Raw genomic sequence first — 22,995 nt, forward strand, 5'->3', positions numbered from 1 at the left:
AAGGAAAAGCTCCTGTGTGTCCTGGATAAGTATGTACCTGTCAGGCAGGGAGGAAGATATAGAACGCGTGAGCCGTAGTTTACAAGGAAGTGGAATCCCTGGTCAAGAAGAAGAAGAAGGCTTATGTTAGGACAAAATGTGAAAACTCAGTTAGGGCATTTGAGGGTTACAAGGAAGTCAGGAAAGACCTAAAAAGAGAGCTCAGAAGAGCCAGGAGGGGACATGAGAAGTTGTTAGTGGATAGGATCAGAGTTAACCCTAAGGCTTTCCATAGGTATGTCAGGAATAAAAGAATGACGAGAGTTAAATTAGTGCCAATCAAGGATAATAGTGGGAAGTTGTGAGTGCAGTCAGAGGAGATAGGGGAAGCACTAAATAAATATTTTTCAACAGTGCTCACTACAGAAAATGAAAATGTTGGCGAGGAAGATACAGAGATACTTGCATCTAGACTAGAAGAGATTGAGGTTCACAAGGAAGAGGTATTAGAAATACTGCAGAGTGTGAAAATGGACAAGTCCCCTGGGCCGGATGGAATCTATCCTAGAATCCTCGGGGAAGCAAGGGAAGAGGTTGCTGAGCTTTTGGCATTGATCTTCAAATCATCATTGTCTACAGGAATAGTGCCTGAGGACTGGAGGATAGCAAATGTGGTTCCCTTGTTCAAAAAGGGTAGTAGAGACAACTGTGGTAATTACAGACCAGTGAGTCTCACTTCAGTTGTTAGTAAAGTGTTGGAAAAGGTTACAAGAGATAGGAATTATAATCATCTAGAAAAGAATAATCTGATCATGGACAGTCAGCATGGTTTTGTGAAGGATAAGTCATGCCCAACGAATCTTATTGGCTTCTTTGACAAAGTGACCAAACACGTAGATGAGAGTAAACCGGTTGATGTGGTGTATATGGATTTCAGCAAGGCGTTTGATAAGGTTCTCCACAGTAGGCTATTATGCAAAATGCGGAGGAATGGGATTGTGGGAGACATAGCAGTTTGGATCAGTAATTGGCTTGCTGAAAGAAAACAGAGGGTTGTAGTTGATGGAACATGTTCATCTTGGTGTCCAGTTACTAGCGGCGTACCGCAAAGGTCAGTGTTGGGTCCACTGCTATTCATCATTTTTATAAATGATCTGGATGAGGGCTTAGAAGGGTGGGTTAGTAAATTTGCGGACGACACTAAGGTCGGTGGAGTTGTGGATAGTGATGAAGGATGTAGTAGGTTGCAGAGAGACATAGATAGGATGCAGAAATGGGCTGAGAGGTGGCAAATGGAGTTTAATGTGTACAAGTGTGAGGTGATACACTTTGGACGGAGTAATCGGAATGCAAAGTACTGGGCTAATGGTAAGATTCTTGGGAGTGCAGATGAGCAGAGAGATCTTGGTGTCCATGTACACAGATCCCTGAAAGTTGCCACCCAGATTGACAGGGTTGTTAAGAAGGCATGCAGTGTTTTGGCCTTTATTAATAGAGGGATTGAGTTCCAGAGCCAGGAGGTTATGCTGCAGTTGTACAAAGCTCTGGTATGGCCACACTTGGAGTATTGTGTACAGTTCTGGTCACCGGATTATAAGAAGGATGTGGAAGCTTTGGAAAGGGTGCAGAGGAGATATACTAGGATATTGCCTGGTATGGAAGGAATGTCTTACGAGGAAAGGCTGAGGGCCTTGAGGCTGTTCTCGTTTGAGAGAAGAAGGTTGAGAGGTGACTTAAAGAGACATACAAGATAATCAGAGAATTAGATAGGGTGGACAGGGAGAGCCTTTGACCAAGTATGGGGACGGCAAACATGCAGGGACAGATGTCAGAGGTAGTTTCTTTACTCAGTGAGTAGTAATGGTATGGAATGCTTTGCCTGCAATGGTAGTAGATTCGCCAAGTTTAAGTGCGTTTAAGTCATCATTGGACAAGCATATAGACATACATGGAATAGTGTAGGTGGGATGGGCTTCAGATTAGTATGACAGGGCAGTGCAACATCGAGGGCCGAAGGGCCTGTACTATGCTGTAATGTTCTATATTCTATGCGCCTTGAACCCCAGAACATTAGCCTGGCCTCTTGATTACCAGTCCAATACTGTCACCACTTCGACCACCTCCCCATACTCCCTCTGAGGCTATATCTCCAGCAAAGAACTATCATTGTCAAAAGCTTGCATCAGAAAGTTAGTGCATGATTTTTCAAATCAATAATAAGAAAATTCAGTGTGTGCTATTGTGAAAGAAGAAAGAACTGGCATTTGAACCAAAAGGGGCTCATAAAAATAAACTTTCATGATTCATTACCTACTCAAGAGCAAGTAGAGATAGTCAATAAACGCAGGCCTTGTTGACCAACAGTCCCATCTCGAAAATTAATTTCAAAATGTGAACAGCTAGCAGTTAAATATATGACTTTTGAGTTCTTTCCTACACCACCTAATTTTACATCTTGTAATCAAAATAAGCAATAAAATTGTTCAAACCAGCTGATATTTTTTGTCACTGGTAACAGCTTAGATCTGAAAGTGGCTGAGTAACAGGAAGCAAAGAGGAGTGGTTAATGAATGTTTTTCAGAATGGTGGAAGGTATTTAGTTGAATTCCCAGTGGTTGGTGTTGGGGCCAATGCTAATCCTGATGAATATGAATGAGTTAGAACTTGGAGAGAAATGACTGAAGGCGATTTAAACCTGAGAAGCACCACACCTCAAGTGAGGGTAAAGGTTGAGGAGGTAGTGGGAATTAGTTGGTAGTGGGACTTGAATCTAAGTTCTTGGTCTTACTCTGTGTTACAAACCAGCCATCTAAGCTAACTAATCCCAGGTGCAATGCAGGCATTTGTGGATCATACATAATATGGAAGCATTGTGAAGAAGCATAGTGTAGAACATCAGAAGAACATTGGCAAGTAGTGGAATGGGCAGGACACCGGCATATTGAATTCAATGCAGAGAACTGGGAATGTTTGATCATAAAAACACAGAGAGAATATAGAATAAAATGTACAATTAAAGCATTAGAGATCAAGATGTATGTGTGCACAAATCATTAAAAAGGCAATGTTAAAAATTACACAACACCAGGTCATAGCCCAACAGGTTTATTTGGAAGCACAAGCTTTTGGAGCTCTGCTCCTTCATCTGGTCGCTAACCACCTTGCAAATGAGCAGCTTTCTGAAAGCTTGTACTTTCAAATAAACCTATTGGACCATAACCTGGTGTGGTGTGATTTTTAACTTTGTCCACCCGAGTTCAACACCAGCACCTCCACATCATTAAAAGAAGCAGGACAGGTTGAAGATTGATTATTAAACCATACCATATCCTTGGCTGCCTTAATAGGAAAACAGAGTACAAGGGAAAGAATTTATGTTAAACTTAAATTAAACACTGGTTCAGCCTCACCTGGAGTATTGCGTTTAGAGGCAATAGATGTTTAGATGTGAAGACATTAGAGGGAGTGCAATACAATGATAAGAAAGATTCTGGTGACAATGAACTTCAGGTACAGAGAGTGATTGAGATGGTGTTTTAGGAGGAGAGAAGGTTAAATGGAGGTTTGATACAGATATTCAAAAATCATGAGTGGAGAAGAAAGATCCTTCACATTGTTGGAAGAGTGATGAATGAGACAATACAGATTTAAGATGAGTGACATAAGAAACAAGGGGGACATGAGAAACCTTATTCACACAGTGAGTGCTTAAGACCTGGAATACACTGCCTGACAATTTGGTGGAGATAAGTACAACTGAGTGAATTGAGAGGGAATTAAATTATTGTTTGAAAAGTGTGAAAGTGCGAAGGTACAAGGAGAAGGCAGGGGAATTAGGTGCATTGCTTATTCAGAGTGTTAATGCAGACTTGATGGGTGAATGGCCTCCTCTGCGCTGTAAACATTTTGTGATTCTGGGATTATCAAAACAAGTTAATGTCTACTATTCATTCTCAGGATGCGTACACAGATTTTTGAAAAATGAATTTTCACTTTTCACCAGTGTTTAATTCAAGTTGAACATAAATTCTTTCCCTTGTACTCATAGAGATTTTTCTATTCCTTCTTGTCCCTCCTCAATTACTTGTTATAATTGGTTATATAACTTTTTAAATTTCCTTCTAATTCTATCAGAACTTTATTGTGTTTTGAATTATCTACCAAATTGTGGCTTCAGAACTTCTAACTTGCTGAATCCTATGAAAGTAACTTTTACTTTTCATTATCGGAAATTTAGAGACATACAGATACACAGCACAGAAACAGACCCTTCAGCTCAACTCATCCGTACCAACTAGATGTCCGATATAAATCCCATCCCATTTGTCAGCATTTGGCCTATATCCTTCAAAACCCTTCCAACTCATGTACCAATCCAGATGCCTTTTAAATGCTGTAATTGTACCAGCCCCCATCAGCCTCCACCACTTCCTCTGGCAGTGCATTCCATACAAGTACCACCCTCTACATGAAAAAGTTGCCCCTTAGATCCTTTTCAAATCTTCCCATCTCTCCTTAAACCTATGCTTTAGTTTTGGACTCCCCAACCCCAGGGAAAAGACCTTGTCTATTTGTCCTATCCATCCTCCTCATGATTTTATAATTCTCTATAAGGTCACTCCTCAGCCTCTGATGCTCCGGGAAAGTAGCCCCAGCATCGTCAGTGTCTCCCTATAGCTCAAACCCTCCAACCCTGGCAACTTCCTTGTAAATCTTTTCTGAATCCTTTCAAGTTTCATAACATCCTTCCTATAGCATGGAGACCAGAACTGCACGCAGTACAGGTAGTTCTCCTATAACGCCATAGTTACATTCCAGCGAAACCTCGCTTATTAGAAAATTGCTTCGTAGAAATAATGGAGCCGATGGGTAAAGTGGGGTTAGGGGCAGAGCAGTAAAAAGTATCATTCACGATCACTCAAAACCCACCCAGAAGTCTAATGCAAAGTATAATACTGCCTAAATGAAAGTTGAAATCATATTTGTTAACAAAACAAAAGTAAATTTAACACAGGGCACTTAAAAAAAAAGCTACTCCCTGCACAGTACCTCTCACAGAAAGGTGCTCTGTCAGCAGCGCACAGCGGGCATGCACAGGACAGCATGAAGATGGGTGACGACGTCAGCGCATGTACAGAACGAAGCTGAAATCGTGTTCTCGCCAATGAAGGTAAGCGTTCTTCAAAATACCATTCTATGATTCTTCAGCAACATCATAACCAAATCACACTGCTGAAAAGTTTGTTATACCAGAACTACCTGTATTCCAAAAGTGGCCTAACCATGTACAGCTGCAACATGACCTCCCAACTCAATGCACTGACCAATAAAAGAAAGCATACCAAATGCCTTCTTCATTCTTCTATCTACCTGTGATTCCACTTTCAAGGAACCATGAACCTGCACTCCAAGGTCTCTTTGTTCGTCAACGCTCCCCAGGACCCTACCATTAAATGTATAAGTCCTGCTCTGATTTGCCTTTCCAAAATGCGGCACCTCACATTTATCTACATTGAGCGCCATCTGCCATTCCTTGGCTCACTGGTCGATCTGATCAAGATCCCATTGTACTCTGAGATAATCTTCTTCTCTGTTCACTACACCTCCAATTTTGGTGTCATCTGCAAATTTACTAGCCATATGTTCACATCCAAATCATTTATATAAATGACAAAAAGCAGTGGATCCAACACTAATCTTTGTAGCACATTGTGGGTCCCAGGCCTCCAGTCTGAAAAGCAACCCTCCACTACCACCCACTGTTTTCTATCTTCAAGCTAGTTCTGTATCCAAATGGCTCATTCTCCCTGTATTCAGTGTGACCTAACCTTGCTAAACAGTCCACCATGAGGACCATTGTCAAATGCCTTACTGAAGTCTGTATAGATCATGTTCACCATTCTGCCTTCATCAGTCCTCTTTGTTACTTCTTCAAAAAACTCAATCAAGTTTAAAGAGTATTATTTTTGAAAATGTATCAGTAGAAAAGGCAGATTTTTCAACTTTAGTTTGTTTACTGTTCAATAATACTAATTGAAGTTTCTTGAGTTATGTCATCAGAATCTACATCTAAAAAACTCCTCCACATGATTGCAGTTATCCAACATCCTAAAACATTTTAAGCAACTTCTCAGTTTCCTCTGTTGCCTTTTTTCAGGGTATTACAAGTAGATTGGAAATACATGACCCTGTACAATAAAACTGCTTCAAAAAAGTTGACTCAGTCTACTTATGTCGATGATTTAAATTGGGTCAGAAAAATATAGCTCACATATGAGATAGTAATAATTAATACATATCACCAGCCTCTCATGTTTGCCAGCTATTCTATTTGCAACTATCCAATGTCTCCAGAAAGATAAACACAGAACAAACCTGTCATCACTATGGAAATAACTGAACCATTGCTTGTGGTATCTCTCCCACTAGTCTGAGGCATGAGGGATGGAGAGGGAGGGGAGTAGGCTCTCAGTCATTATGACAGGTTTGCTATTTTCTCAAACTATAGAAATTATCTCAGGAAGCCTGTAGGGCAGCCTGACATTGAAATAATTCAAATGAAGAGTCTGACAGGATACTCTTTAGTCTTGCATCATGACAAGTTGATTACCAGATTGAAGAGAAGGCTGTAAGAGAACCTTCCTTATGGTCTTCTTCTGCCTGATCTTGCTGTGACCTTACTTAAGAGCAAAGCGGGAACATGTGAGTGTTCAACTCTTACTAAGTGTTGTTTTCATAATGGGCTCATACTTCATGTTACTGCAGATAACTGATAAGACATAGAGTGGTTTTGCAATGAATTTTAAATCCAAAAACAGATGGGTCAAGGTCAGGTGGGACACAATCTACTTCCAGGTCTAACTGAGATAGACAAAGTTTAGTCAAGAGATCTGCTCCCAGGAGACAGACAGGATATTAAATGGGACAAAAGGTATGGAAATTTCATGCACAATTAACTTTGCTGGTTTCACCCTGACTCACAGGCCTCAGGAAACCTGACAACAGAAGAGAGACAAGGATAGCTTCAGGTAGAAGGTACATGTTTTAAACCACTCTGCTTTCTTCTCACAGATGCTGCCAGACTTGCTGAGTTTTGCCAGTAATGTCTGTTTTTGTTTCAGGTCTCCAGCATCCACAGTTCTTTGTCTTCTTTATTGGTTAACTCAGTGTCACATTTCCTCCAGATGTTCCCACCTTGAAAATGTTCTGCTTCTCTCTCCATCAAATTTCTGTTCTAGCTTTTCTTCTTATTTTCCTCTTCTCTCCCTACCACCCTCCCCATTCTGCCCAACCTTGTCTTGAGCATAATTACCAGTCCTTCCTAACTGCTGCCAGTTCTGATGAAGAGTCCCCGAACTCAAAATGGTAACTCTGCTTTCTTCCCACAAATGCCACCAGACCTCCAAAGTTTCACCAGCACTTACTGTTTTTCTTTCAGATCTCCAGCATCTGCAGTTTTATTTTAATGTTTTGAAGCAATGCAAGCAGGCCAAAATGAGCAAGAATGTATCCTCCTCACTTCCTCCTCCTCCTTCAGCTGAAAATACCTTGTGTTGGTTTGGATAACCCCACCAGACTTTCTCCCCATGCAAAGACTGCTTCCCAAGGTTGGGCCATTTCACACTTCCATGAGCAACTTCAGACTCACTATCTGGGTAGTAACCTTCTCGAAAGTACTCCCTGCCCATTCCAAAGCTGCCAATCAAGCTGACTTTTGTGTTCCCCTTTCAAAGCTCCATTTAATGGCAGCATGGTAGCTCAGTGGTTGGCACTGTTTCTTCACTATGCCAGAGACATGGGTTCAGTTCCAATCTCAGGCAATTGTTTGTGTGGGTTTTGCATGTTCTCCCTATATCTCTATGGTTTTCCTCCGTTTGCTCCAGTTTCCTCCCACAGTCTAAAGATGTGCAAGTTAGATGGCTTGGCCATACTAAATTACCCATAGTGATGTGCAGGCTAGCTGGAATAACCTGGGAAATGCAGGGTTACAGAGATAAGGTAGGCAAGTGGGATGCTCTTTGTAGAGTTGGTGTGGACTTGGTGGGCCAAATAGCCTGTTACCACAGTGTAGAGATTCTATGAATTCTTGCTAGAGCCCTGTCTAGATTGGGCACTATATTTTAGAGCAGACAGAATAATATTAAATCCAATGCTATAATATGTCAATCTGCTGACTTACTATACTCCTCTAAAGCCTTTAGTGTTATTGAATAGTCTTACTTGGAGCGAGTGGTCTGTCAGAGTTCTAGGGATAATTTTAACCTCCAAAGGTGGATGCATTTGGGATAAATGAGGTGTAAAAGTTTGGAAACTATCAAACTTGAACATTTAACCCGTCCAGTTTTAATGCTGGCTTTTTGCCTGGCTGGGTTTCCCAGACATCAGAAAACTATGCAGCTCAAGGTAGGCGGGATTGCAATATTAAAGAGAAGTAGTGGTGCCCATCCACCATCTAGACAAGGCTGTCAAGCAGCTTGCCTTTGAAATGGTGATGCTACTTAAAAAAAATGACAAAGTTTGCAGGGCCTGACCTGGCTCTCTCCATTGCTACTTGGAACTCCTGCATCAAATATTGGAGCCCAATATTTTCACACTGTTGAAGGGATGGGGAATTTACAATGGTAAACCCACCTAATTCCCACACTTCACTTACTTGGCATATCTCACCATCATTTCCCCACTGTCACCTGGACTTAAAGCTGTACCACCTTCTTTCATCTCTCTCAATCCCTGCCTGTGTCTTATTCCAGGAGTAAATTCCTGACTGTGACGTCAAAGGAATCTACATGGTGTCATGGGCAAGCAGGCAGCCTGATGAGAAATCTCCTTCTCCACTTCTGAGGAAGAAGCCACAGATCTCTCAGACAATATGGAGAAAAGGCCACCTCCTCCAGCTCATATACAGACCTCTCAGTGGTTAATTTAGCCTGGGTGAAATTAGGAGTACACGTTGGTCAGCACATCACTCCTACTTGTTAACGGCTGGCTGAGGAAGAAATGCTCCAGGTCATAGAACATAGAAGATAGGAACAAGAGTAGACGCTTCTACCATTTGAGCCTGTTCCGCCTTTCAATATGATCATGGCTGATCATCAAATTCAATCCTCTGACCCCACCTTCCCCTTATAATTCTTGATCCCTTTAGTAATAAGAGCTATAGTTATCTCCTTCTGAAATCATTCAATATTTTGGTTCCAACCATTTTCTGTGGTAAAAAATTCCAGAGGCTCACCATTGTCTGGGTAAAGAAATTTCTCTTCATTCAGCTATAAAAGGTTTACCTTTCATCCTTTAATTATGACCCATGATTCTGGACTTCCCCACCATTGGGAACATTCTTCCTCTATCTAACCTGTCTAGTCCTCTTAGAATCTTATAGATTACTATGAGATTCCCTTATCATTCTTCAAAAATCGAGTGAACATAATCTTTACCCACCCAATCTTTCCTCATACATCAGTCCTGCCGTCCCACTCAGAGGATTATTCGAGTCGAAACCCGGTGGTTTAGCCCCAGGGAGGAGATGACATTGTGGTTAAACAATTCAGAACTTCATGGAAATGCACTAGCAAACACAAGAGAAGTAGGCAGGTTTGTTGGTGACACTGGTCAAATGGACCAAAAGGTTGGAAGACTCCATCAGTTCAATTTTCACCATCCAGCGTCTGGCTGCCTCCATAGACAGGTCGGTGGCTGCTGTGGAGAGCCAGATCCAGTGCACTCAGTATCTGCTAGATATATGCACAGATCAGCACCCCATTGCATTCACCATTGGTGCAATGGTAAGGTGACGAGGGAGGGGGTGAAAGGGACCTTGACCTCCTTCCAGGTGCTCCTCCCTTACAGATACCCAGTCAGAGGAGAAATACGATGCACATGTCCTCAGAATTCTCCTCCCAGGACATTACAGAGATGGCCAGGCTTTCCACTTCACTCCCCCTGCCACAGTCAGCCCCATGGGAGTTCAAACTGAAGAGGGAGACCTACTTCTAAACGTGGTCATGAGCATCTAACCACAAATTTCTCAGGGTCACCGAACCAAAACTATAAGGCCATTGCAGCCTATAGAGGGAAGGCTGGAGAGACTCAACAGGTCTGGCAGAATCTTTGGAAAGAATTAGAGTTAACTTTTTGAGTCTGATATAACTCTACTACAGTTCTGACATGAAACATTCTGCTGAGTTTCTCCAGCACTCTCTATGTTTCTGTCCAATTTCCTCCTTCTACAGTGTTTTGCTTTTAGGCTCACTGTAGGGCAGGCTTTCTCCTCCTTAACAACAGACCCTAGCATTACTCTCTAGTCAGCTCCAGAAGATGCTGTTCTAAGAAACTATCCTAAAAACATAACATGAACTCCTCATCTAGGCTACCTTTACCCATCTGACTTTTTCAGTCTCTATGCAAATCAAAATCCCTCCTGAATGTCACCATGCCTTTCTGACAAGCTCTTAATATTTATTTGTTATGATCCACTCTACTGTGTGATTAGTGTTGAGGAGCTAATGCATTGCACCCACCAGGGACTTCCTGGTTTTTTTCATTTCTCATCTTAATCCAAACTTTTTCCACATCCTGGTTTCCTGAAATTAGGTCATCTTTGCCTCTCTGTGCTGAGGTGAACAAATCCAACATATAACACTATAAATGAATGAAGTTGGTGCACTAATGTAAAATTATTTTGTTCAATTTTAGGATTGACCTCACCACTGGTAGCATTCAATATGATAAAAAAAAACTCAACGAACACTGAATTTTAAAGAACGACAGGCTGGTCCGATTTTCATGACTCAATCCCATTGTTTCCCTTAATTTGTTTGTACAATTTTAATTGTGGATGTGTATATTATGGAATGTAAGCGTCCCCAGCATTTTTACCCGTCCTTAATTTTCATTGGAAATGTGATGGTGAGCTGCCTTCTTAAACTGATATATCCATAACGTCTAGGAATACTCACAAAGCCGTTAGATAGCATGATCACAGAATTGGAGCCAATGACTTCTTGATATTGATCCTACATTTTGATGTAGTTCCAAGTCAGGACAGTGTGTGGCTCAGGTGGGCACCTGCAGGTAATTGTATTCCAATGTATCTCCACCCATTGATGTTCTCGGTGGTAGAGGTTGCAGATTTGGAAGCTGTAACCAAGAGCGCCTGGGTAAGTTGCTGCAATGTATCTTGTCGGTGGTGCAACTGTTGCTCCATTGACGGTGGATGAAGTAAATGCTTACTGTCCTGCTTTGCCTTGGGTGGTGTCAAAACCTCCTGAGAATTGGGTTTGCATTCATCTAGGCAAGTGGTGAATATTCCATCACAGTCCTGACTTGTACTTTGTAGGTGGTCAACAGGTTTTTGAAAATCAGGACATGAGTTACTCACCACAGAATACATAGAATCTGACCTGATCTTGTAGCTACAGCATTGATATGACTGTTCAAGTTCAACTTCAGATCAACATTGACCTCCCAAGACATCACTAGTGTGGAAAAATGTCAAGGAAAGCTTATGTCTGTTTGGAGATGACCAATGCTTGGTGTAGTGTGAATGTGAATTGCCAATTATTAGCCAAAGCCCAGGTCTTGTTTCTTGCAAATAGGATTGAATACTGTGCAGTCATCAGTGAATATCCTCAGTTTTGACCTTAGATTAAGGAATTAATGAGGCGACTACAAAAATTGTTTGCCCCAGTTTACTACCCTGATCACCACCTGTGCAAAGTACTGGGACGTTGATGATTACCTTCAACAACTCCAACCACCTTCCTCTATGCTAAGTAATAATCCCATTTAGTGGAAAGTTTCCCACAATTTTCAATGCCTTCCAATTTCTAAAGTAATCTTGATGTCAATTAAATCTAAAATACTGCAAACGCTAGAAATCTGAAATAACAACAGAAAATGCTGGCAACACTCAGTAGCTCTGGGAGGATCAGTGAAGAGCAAAATAAGACCCTGTTGGATTTGCAATGTTAACTCTGTTTCTCTCTCCACAGATGCTGCCAGAACTTCTGTGTGTTCTTCAGCATTTTCTGTTTTATTATTTTGATGCAAAATGTGGTCATATCCTGCGTGAAAGTAAATGGTAGTCAAATCTCACATTTACTTGAAAAATCCAGCCCTTTTGCTCATCTTTGGATGAAGGCTATACTCAGAGCTAGAGCCAAGTAGCCTTCATGGAACATGAACTGAACATCAGTGGGCAAGTTATTGGTGAGTAGATGCCATTTGCTAACATTGTGAATGATGGCTTCCATCTCTTTGCTGATGGTTAAGAGCAGGCTGACAGACCAGTGATTAACCTTTTTGGATTTGTCTTAATTTTTTGAGGACCGGACATACCTGGTCAATTTCCCACAATGTCAGGTGGGTAGCAGGACCATATTTGTGCTGGAAAGCTTTGCTAGTTGCACTGCTACCTCTGAAGCATGTATGTATAGCTACTTTTTATCAAGGCACATAGCCTTTCTTATATTCACTTTTGGAAATAGTTTCTTGGTTTAACATGGAGCGAATCAAATTGGCTGAAAACTGGCATCTCTGACGCTGGGAGCTTCAGGATGATACTGAGATGAATCATTGACTTCTGGTTCAAGGTGAAGCTGGTGTGCTGGGTTCCACCCTTAATGAGAATTGGAGATTTAAGAAACTTCTTTCTCCAGGTAGTTGTTTAATTATCTATTATTATTCATAATTGGATGTGGCAAGTTTGTAAAGATTTTATCTGATATGTTGGTTGTGAGATCATTTGGCTCTGTCTCTAATATACTAACAACGCACATATGAGTTGTAACTTCACCAGCTCCCACTTCATCTGTAGGCCGAGTGCTGCTTCAAACATTCAACTAATTGGACCAGGATCGGCCCACTATTGCTTGATGTTATTCATACAGTGTGAGACTTACCAGGTTACAGGTTGTGTGTTATAAAAATTCTCCTGCTGTTGATAGCCCACAGAGTTTCACTATTGCTCCATTTTGAACTGCTAGATCTGAATCTGAAGAGCAACTTCCATGCTGCGGTCTGTGCTACCATCCATGTATTCTAAGTGTTTGGGTACTTTAGGGGCTTACTTGGTCTAACAAGAAGAATCTCATGATTAAACAATATGTATTCTATTGAATATTTCCACCTAATTCACAGCTTATATGAAAAGGCTCTACGTTAATTTAACAAATGTTGGGAGGATCTGGCCTTAGGTCCGTCACATCGAAGATGCTATTTTATTTTCCCATCAAATCTTCATGGCATTACCACAGTGATGAAAGCTTGTTGCACTAAATCAATTATTAATGCTTTCAAACTCATTCAAATCCAAATATAGCATTATACCATTATCATAGCTTTATTCATAGCTATCATTGTTAGATATTTATTTATATAGTTACACTTGTCCTTTCCCCACCTTGCCCAACCCAAGACAATTTGGAAGTTTTCCTATGTTCTATGAATGTGTTCTCTGTATTCTCAGAAGTTTGTTAGTTTGTTGGATATAAAGTAGTTTTCTTAGGCAACATTACTGGAACAAACATCTTTCTCTTTGTAGTTTCTTGAATCCTTAAACTTTGCTTGTCCCTTCTGATGATGTATTCCATGGACTTGTGTTCAAAACATCTTCAATTTATGTCACTGGATTTTAGTTTTGAATCTGCCTTTAGTTCTCTGCTGAAATAGAAAGATATATTACTTCATCTTATTGATTACTTTGGACTTTCTTGTTCTCCCTCAGCAATAGAAACCAATGTGTTCACTTCTTCAATTATGTTACCTGAGGATTTCTTCTGAAATAAAACAAAGAAATGAGAATGCTGGAGATCTGAAACAAAAACAAAAATTACTGGTGAAACTCAGCAGGTCTGGCAGTACATGTGGGGAGAAAACAAAATTAACATTTCAAGTCCAGTGATTCTTCATCAGAACTGAAGAAGAGTCACAAGACTCAAAATGTTAACTCTGTCATCTCTTCTGTTGATGACATATCTGTTATACTTGTTGAGGATTCTTCTTTGGAAGATAAGGAGATCAGTTATCCAATTAGAACTTGCTCCTTCCTAGTCATCTCAGGATCTAATGTGTGACTGGGATTTGTCATAACTATTTGTTTACTGTGCTGTGTTCCAGTCTGACTCATTCAGCTACAGATGCTTCAATTGTCTTGAGTGGGAATATAATGTTCAGTTGTTGGTTCATTTTGTATTTCTTCTTGTAGTTTGTTCTGAACTCTATTCAGTTTTGATAGCAGTTAATAACATTTCTGCCAAACCACAAAAGAAATATCTTTTGAAAAAAATGAAACAAATTTCTCATTCCAGCATGCAGGGATTCTATTCTTTTCTTTAGGTTCTGCCTTGAATTTACTGAGCACAGTCAGTTTTTTTCCTTTATTGGCTGTGTCTTGACAGCTGTTCCTTGATCTTTTCTTGTTTAACCCCCTCCTGTTTTTAATGAGATTGAGATCAGCACATACCTTCCTTCTCAAGAGAGAGAATCTCTGGTTGTGAATTACATGTAGAGTTTCATATATCTAGTTTCCTTTTCTTGGAGAATTGTTTGATATGCACCTTTCTTATAGGTTTAATGCACTCAAACTACAAAGCTGAACTTCTGTCGACAGTGAACAGTGTTTTGTCAAACATTGTGATAGTCTTTCCAAAGTCAAAACTTGAAATTTGTAAGATGCTTTTGACATAAGTGACAGCTTAGCAAAATGATTGGTTAGGGTCACCGATTTCCCCTAAGAAAACTATGCAGTAATATTTACTAGAATCTCTTCTACCTCATTTACCTCTTTGAGTAGGTAGTTCTTTGGTCTTTTGCTTTTTAGTGGCTGTGTCCTGCTTCAGCACATTTTCTACAAGTGACCATTGGCTTATCTGGTGTCTTTTCTGGTTTTCTACCTGAAGAATTGAATGGATTTTGACAACCTCTTGTGCCAACTTTGATCTTCTTCCACTAGGATTGATCTGTGTTGCTTCAGGCCTGCTGTTTCACATACCATTTGAATGTTTTCTCTAGAGTCAGATCTTCTTTGGATTGCAATAAATCTGACAAGAATTCACCATTGTAATACATATAACAATTCAGTTCCGTATGAAGTATTATGAAGGTGTAAAGGTGTACTGCACCTTTAAGAGAGTTGAAGGACTTAGCAAGCACACAGAGTGTTGGAGAATTTACAATGTAACATTTGGACCAGCAGCTAGCAGTACCTAGGTTGTGATGAAACAAAAATAAATTCAAATTTGGCCAATCAGTTTAAATTATGGCCCAGATACTAAACTCCAATCAAGTTCAAATTCAGTATTTTGACAATATTAAAACCAATGAAATGATCTGATGTTTTGGGGTATAAAACAAAAAAAAATGAACAGTTAGAGGAGATTACCAAGCCACCAACACATGCAGACTGCCCGCAGAATAGCTCTCTTAAAGGTACCATTATGTATCAGCGACCTGTGAAACAGAAACCCTAAGAAGAAGAAAAGAAGTCTGAGGAAGCTACAAAGAGAAGATTCGCCAGCTGGCTGGTTTTGACATTTGAATTTTTTGGTAAATTTTAATCAGGGATTTTATCAGACCAGCATTATAGAAGGGAAAATAAAAGATTAGTTAAAAAAAGGAGTTTTAAATACTTGTTAATTAATTATTCTCCATTAGACTTTTAAAAAATTGTTGATTTTTGCTTTAAATAGTGACATTTGAGATAGGTCTTGGCCTCTCGAATTTTCACAGATTACCACACAGGGTAAATCTTTTCTGTGTTGCTGGTTTAAATGAGCCGGGGGGAGGGGGAGGGGGCATTTGCCCCATGTCATAACAGAAGTCTGACTTTAAACCACCATAGTTGCTTCTCTCCAACAGTCTGTACAGATCATTAATATAATCAACTATCAATTTGCTATATCCATCTGTTAAATCTTGCATTTTTGTAGCAGTTCTGAGATTGAAATGATTTTCAAAGGTTTTCAATACCTCTTCAAATGTGTCTGTCACTGTCCTTAGTAACAAGCAGCATTGGTTTTTCTTGAAGTCGTCTTGGTTACAATACATTTGCCTTGTTGGGACTGGTATTATAACCTATGTTTTAGGTGTCTGGCTCCTTTAGGAGCTTATATTGTCACAATATATTCAAAACTTAAAAGTCTTTTCTCACAGAGCGTCATGTTAATTTGGAGCTGTTGTCTTCAAAAGTTGGTAGAAGCAGAGTAGTTGAATATAAGACACAGTTAAATAGATTCTTGATATATGGGGGGTGAAAGGAATCATGGGCAGGCAGTAATATGGAGGAAACAGATCAGCCATGATCTCACTGAATGGTGGAGGAGGCTGCTCAAGCTGAATGTCTCTTAAAATGTATGTTTGTGTCTTTCAGTTTCAGATCTTGTTGAGTAAAGACGTAATGTATTGCAACTCTGAACCTATTTATAAACACAGGCTCTATGTTACTGCAAATCTGTTGGCACTTAGAAGGATCTAGCCTTCAGTTTATCTCCAATTATATTCTATTTTACTATCCCACCAGATTCTCTTGATATCATCACAGAGGTTGTTTCTTAATCAGATAATAATCTTTTCAGGCCTACACAGAACAAATGTGAAGATTAGGCTTGATTTCTACAAGATTGTGCAGTGCATCTGAAAAGATTCTTCATGGGGGAAATTCCAAAGGAACGATCCACCATTTGTGGTTAATTAAATAATTTAAGGAGAGCATCCAACTTAAGGGGATAACACATGAATGCACAAAGTTGAAAGCAGGTCATATGGCTGGTAAGAATTCAACAGGCTGGCAGGTCATATGGCTGGCAGAGAATGACTCAAAGGTTAATCAGTACAAAGAAATTAAAGCAGGGCAAGAAGCTAGCTATAAATTTAAAAAAGATTGTAAGATTTTGTGTAAGTATCTAAAAAGGAAGAGTAGGTAAAGTAAGTGTTCCCCTTCTAGAGGGTGAGATGGGAAGTTACTATAAGACAATAATTAGCAGATACAATTGGTAAATAGTCTGCTACTGTTTTCATTGTTGAGGATACAGTAAGACATGAATCTTTGGATTTTTCTACACTAGAGGGCTGAGGAAGTTCAGTATTTGAGCACATTTAAGATGGAGTAAGATAAATGCCTGATTACTAATGGTTTCCAGAGTTATAGGGATAATATATATGAAGGTATTGAAGTTTTTTGATCAGCAACAGTGATCAAATGGCAGAGCAGGCTCGAAAGGCTGAATGGCCTACTCCTGTTCCAAAGCTCCTAAGTTTCTAATCAGGAACAGACAGCACAGTTTTGTGAAGTGAAAATTGTATTTAATAAATATATTGGACTTCTTTGACAGAGTAGCATGCACTATGAATAAAGGTAATCTGTTAATTTACAGGATTTGGATTTCTAGAATTCATTTGATAAGGTTCTTCATAAAATGTTATTGTGCAAATTAGGAGCTAATGGTATTGAGAGTAACATGGTAGCATAAATAGAAGATAAACTGGCTGCTAGAAACATAAATGGGTCGTATATGCATGAATGTTTTAGATTGATCTGTGTTTGCATCTCAACTTTTTGCAATTTATATAGAATCATAGGATTATACATCAAAGACTTACCTGAGGAGATCAAAGACATTGTGGCTATATTTGCAGATAGCACAAAGATTGGTAGGAATATATGATGTCAAGATGGTTTAACAAGGATGCAGATTGATATAAAATCTGGAAAAATGTGAAGTTGTTCGCTTAGGCAAGAAGACAAAAAAAACAGAATGTTATTGAATTGAATTGAATTTATTGTCACGTGGACAGAGGCACAGTGAAAAGCTTTGTCTTGCGAGCAATATAGGCAGATCACATAGTTAAGTCAGCATAGATAGTAAATAATAGGTAAACAGTGGCAAAACCAAAACATAGGCACAGACAAATGTTAAGAGTTTGTGAGTCCATTCAGTATTCTAACAACAGTAAGGTAGAAACTGTTGCAAAACCGGCTTCTGCATGTGTTCAGGCTTCTGTACCTTCCCCGCGATGGTAGAGGTTGTAGAAAAACATTGCCAGGGTGGGATAGATCTTTAAGAATGCTATTGGCCTTCCCTTGACAGCGGGCCTGGTAGGTGGATTCTATAGATGGGTGGTTGGTCTTTGTGATTGTCTGGGCCGAGTTCATCACTCTCTGTAACTGTCTCTGATCTTGAATGGTACAGTTGCCAGACCAGATAATGATACATCCAGACAGAATGCTCTCGATGATGCACCTATAAAGGTTGGCAAGGGTAATCACCATCATGTCAAATTTCCTCAGCTGTCTGAGGAAGAAGAGACATTATTGGGCCTTTGTAACCAGCGTGTCCACATGAAGAGAGATTTTGATTGCAAAGTTCTGAGGTACAGAGGGATCTAATGTGTTCCTATACTTTTTAAAAAAATATTAATTTATGAGATGTGGGCATCACTGGTTAGGCCAGCAATTCTTGTCCAGAAGGTAGTTAAAAGTCAACCACATTGCTGTGGGTCTGGAGACACAAGTTGGCCAGACCAAGTAAAGATGGCAGTTTCATTCTGTAAAGCACATGAGTGCTAATATTTAACATCATTGCTGTAATATTTAACAGCAGTTCCATAATCACCACTATATTAGTATGTTTTTTTCCAGATTTTTACTGATTTCAAATTTCACCACCTGCCTCAGTGGGATTCAAGCCCGTGACTCCAGAATATTAGCCTGGGGTTCTGCATCAGTAGACCACTGACATTAACATTGTACCACCACCTTTCATGACTCATAATGAGTTGGTATGCAGGTACAGCAGGAGATTAAGAAGGCTAATGCAATTCTATCTTTTATTATGTGAAGAATTGAACAGAAAAATAAGGATATTATACTTCAGTTATGTGGAGTATTCATGACACCAGCTATTGAATACTGTTACAGTTTTGCTCTCCTTATTTAAGGAAGGATGTAAATGTATTGGAGGTGGTTCAGAGGAAGTTTACTGGACTGATAACGAGAATGAAGGTGTTGGTTACCTCTGATTGCTGGATAGCTGATTTGTCGTGCAGCGTGGCACCAACAGCATGGGTTCAATTCCCACACCAGCTGAGGTCATCATGAAGGTCCATCTTCTCAAACTCACCAGTCGCCTGAGTTGTAGTGGTTGGTAAGAGTGGATTAGTTTGCTCACCAAGCCCCAACCCCAGAAGATAAGACCGTAGTGGGGCAGGTGGCTCAAAAAAAAGTTTGTTCTGTAGCTTTAACGTGCTTGGCAGGCTGAAGTGCTGGCGAGACAGGCTTCCATCTCCTAAGGAAGTCTCAACATTAGGTGAGCCAGCAGCCTCAGCAGTGCCAGAGTTCAGTAGCGGACGCAGTCAGAATTGCAGGCAGATCCACGAAAGAGGCTCGATATCTGGGGTTTCCAGGTAGGAAGGACGCAGTGGCAGAGTCTTCTTGGGCAGTGCCCTCAAAGGGAGAACGACATTCTTCAGGGATAGCCCTTCAGCTGTTTTAAAATCTTTTTGTTAAAAAATGGACTTTTCCCTTTCTGCTTCTGTCTTTAAATGTATAAAAATGAAGAGAGTGTCTAAAAAGCATACAGAACCCTGAGAGAATGAGGTGGGGAAAGAATAATGGTGAAACCAAGAAATAGCAGAGGAGTTAAACTAACATTGAATGAATGCAGTAGTTTTTGCGGTAAATGACACTAAAAGCATTCACAAAATACTAAATAATCAAGGGCAACAGGGGGAGAAAGAAATAAGTATAATAATTCATTCGAGAAAAAACAGTAACTTGATTTGGTTTATTATTGTCTCATGAGCCTAACGGGTCCCCTGTGCCTGATGGAATGTATCTTAGAATATTGCAGGAAGTAGCAATAATGATTGTGGTAGCAATGACCAGAATCTTCTAGGAATCCCTAGATTCTGAAAAAGTGCCAGAGAGTTGGAAAACTGCCAATAAATTCAAAAGGGACGGAGCCAAAATCACAGGTAACTTTAGGCCATTTAGATTTAACATGTCATTGGGAAAATGTTAGAGTATATTATAAATGAGATAATAGTGAGCATTTAGAAATAAATAACAACATCAAGCGCTGTCAACAAGACATCACGAAGGGTAAATCACTTTCTTGAATTATTCGAGAAAGTAATAAGAGGGTAAACAGAGGAAGCAGAGGATGCATGATATTTAGATTTTCAGAAGGCATTTGATATGGCAACACACATTAGGCTACTGAATAAAGTGAGTCAAGATCTGGGGGAAGAGTACATTCGCAAGAAACAAGGACTAACTAATAGAATACCTATTAGAGTTGGGACAGGGGAATGGTAATATGTAACAAATAGAATACCACAGGAATCAATGCTGGGTGACAGTTATTTACAGTATATATTAATAACCTGGATGAGGGAATTGAATATACTATGAGGAGAAAGTGAGGTCTGCAGATGCTGGAGATCAGAGCTGAAAATGTGTTGCTGAAAAAGCGCAGCAGGTCAGGCAGCATCCAGGCAGCATCAAATTCCTGAAGAAGGGCTTATGCCCGAAACATCGAATCTCCTGTTCCCTGAATGCTGCCTGACCTGCTGCGCTTTTTCAGCAACACATTTTCAACATTGAATATACTATGCCAAATTTGCTGATGACACAAAAATAGATGTGAAAGCAAGGGGTGAGGATGATACAAAGAGTCAGCAGAAGGATATAGACAGGGTAAGTGAGCAGGCAAAATCATGGCAGATGAAATATAATGTTAGAAAATGTGATATTATGCACTTTAGTGGGAAGAATAGAGGAGATGAATATTACTTAAATGGAGCAAGCCTGCACAATTCTGCAGAACAGAGGGATTTGGGAGTTCTCGTGCATAAATCATAAAACATTAGCATCAAAGCAACAGAAGAGAAGAGAAATGAAATGTTGCCTTTCATTTCAAAGAGAATTAACTATAAAAATAAGGAGGCTTTGCTAAACTGTACAAGGCACTAGTTAAACCACAACTTAGAATACTGTGAGCAGCTTCGGTTGCCTTATCTAAAATAAGATAAACTGGCATTGGAGGCAGTCCAAAGAACATTCATTTGGCTGAACTTTGATATGAATAGACTATCTTGTGAGAAGTTAAGTAGGTTGGGCCTGTACAATCATTGGAGTTCAGAAGAATGTGGGACAACCTTATTTGAAAGTACAGATTCTAAGGAGCCCTGACATGGTAGAGGTGGTAATCTCCTTTGTGAAAGAGTCAAGAACCAGACAACATAATCTCAGAGTAAGGGGTTGCCCAGTTAGCACAGAGATGAGAAGAAATTTCCTTTCTTAGAAGGTAGTGGATCTATGGAATTCCATTCCACAGCCGGCAATCAAAGTTGGCTCTTGAAATCTATTCAAGGCTGAAATAGACAGATTTTTAATCAGTAAGAGAGTCAAAGGCAGTGAAAAGGCAGTAAAGTGAGGCTGAGGATTATAAGATCAACAATGATCTAATTGAGTGGCTAAGCAGACTCAATACGTTGAATGTCAACTCCACATCTTATGATCATATCTTCCCATGCCACTTGTAACATGGTGTCATCAGGATAATATTGGTGAGAATTGAACTTTAATAAGCTGAGCTGATCATTGAATATTTACCTCGATCAGATGGACAGGCTGAAGATGCCAGTTTACCCACCCCCCCCCCCCCAGCCACCTCTGTCCTACAGCCAAACCCTACCTCCCCATTATGGGGATGACCACAGGCATAGGTGCAGAGTCATTGTCCTCATCATCTGACTCATTATGTGTGCCCCATTGCTGAAAACATCCATTGAGGACAGGCAATATCTGGCTAATCTGTTTGTACTCTTACCCTTCATATAAATTATTACTCTTCTGGCAACAAAATATTTGCATGATTTTATAAATTAGATCAATTCAATGGAATGTAAATAGCAATGGAAAGGAGGACCCATATATCATCACAAATGCTAAAGTAGAAATAGCTTTTCATCTTATTAAAAACTTATGGATCCATTCACTAAATCTGATATTGAACAGTGAACATTGCACTTCAGTATAATGTGAATTATTTTATTCAAGAATTGTTATGTCATTTTTTACAGTTTTTTAAAAAAAATGCAAATCAACATTAAAGGACACTGTAGAAATTGCTGTTATTATAATTTGCTATCAAGCTGCTTCCCTGGTGGTCTAATGGTTAGAATCTGGCCCTTTCACTGTCATGGCATTGATTCAAACCCAGTCAGGAATAAAGCTTTAATTATCTGATGAGCAAAAAATAAACCATTTGCAGAGCTTTGGGGGAAAAAAGCACAGGAAAGAATTTTGATGCATTGCTCGCACACAGAGCCAGCACAGACAGTGGACCAAATGGCCTTCTTGATATGCATTTGCATACTTGATATCAAACTTATCAGCATGGGGAAAAAAAGGTTTAAACACCTTGAGGAGAAGACATCTGTTAACAGCTGCTTCAGTAACAAATATATTTGGCAGGCAACAGTTTATATATTTTACATATGGTGAATCGCACTGCAAAACCGTAGGGAATCTCAGAAAACAATCTGCCTTTCAAATATCTGTGATGTATTATGTATCAGTAAACCAGAGGCAGTGGATGTGTAAATACTTTTGATATCAAAAGTGTTTCAACCACTTTCAATGATATCTCACTGCATTTGAATTAACAAGTCTTAAATGTACTTCCAATTTGGGAACGGAGGGTTGGAAATGCTTTGATTCTGCAAAGCTAACTTGACAAAAAGTGTCCAGGATAATCTGATTTTCATTCCATTGTGATGATAAGATGGGTATATTAACAGGTTTTGGGTCTGCAGACCCTGGAAACAATGCAGAGGCAGTGCAGAGTGTGCTGGGAACATGGGCAGATTGTGTCAAAGCTGGTCCTTAGTGCTCTGTAATACAGAGATTGAAACCATAAAACCCTCTACCTATCACTCTCAACCCTATCCTTGCCAATCAATGCCCCCCGTCACTCATAAAACATTGTCCCTCATACCCTCCATGGCAAACTATGC

This window comes from Hemiscyllium ocellatum, chromosome 6, assembly GCF_020745735.1.
Source record: "Hemiscyllium ocellatum isolate sHemOce1 chromosome 6, sHemOce1.pat.X.cur, whole genome shotgun sequence".
Classification (NCBI taxonomy): domain Eukaryota; kingdom Metazoa; phylum Chordata; class Chondrichthyes; order Orectolobiformes; family Hemiscylliidae; genus Hemiscyllium; species Hemiscyllium ocellatum.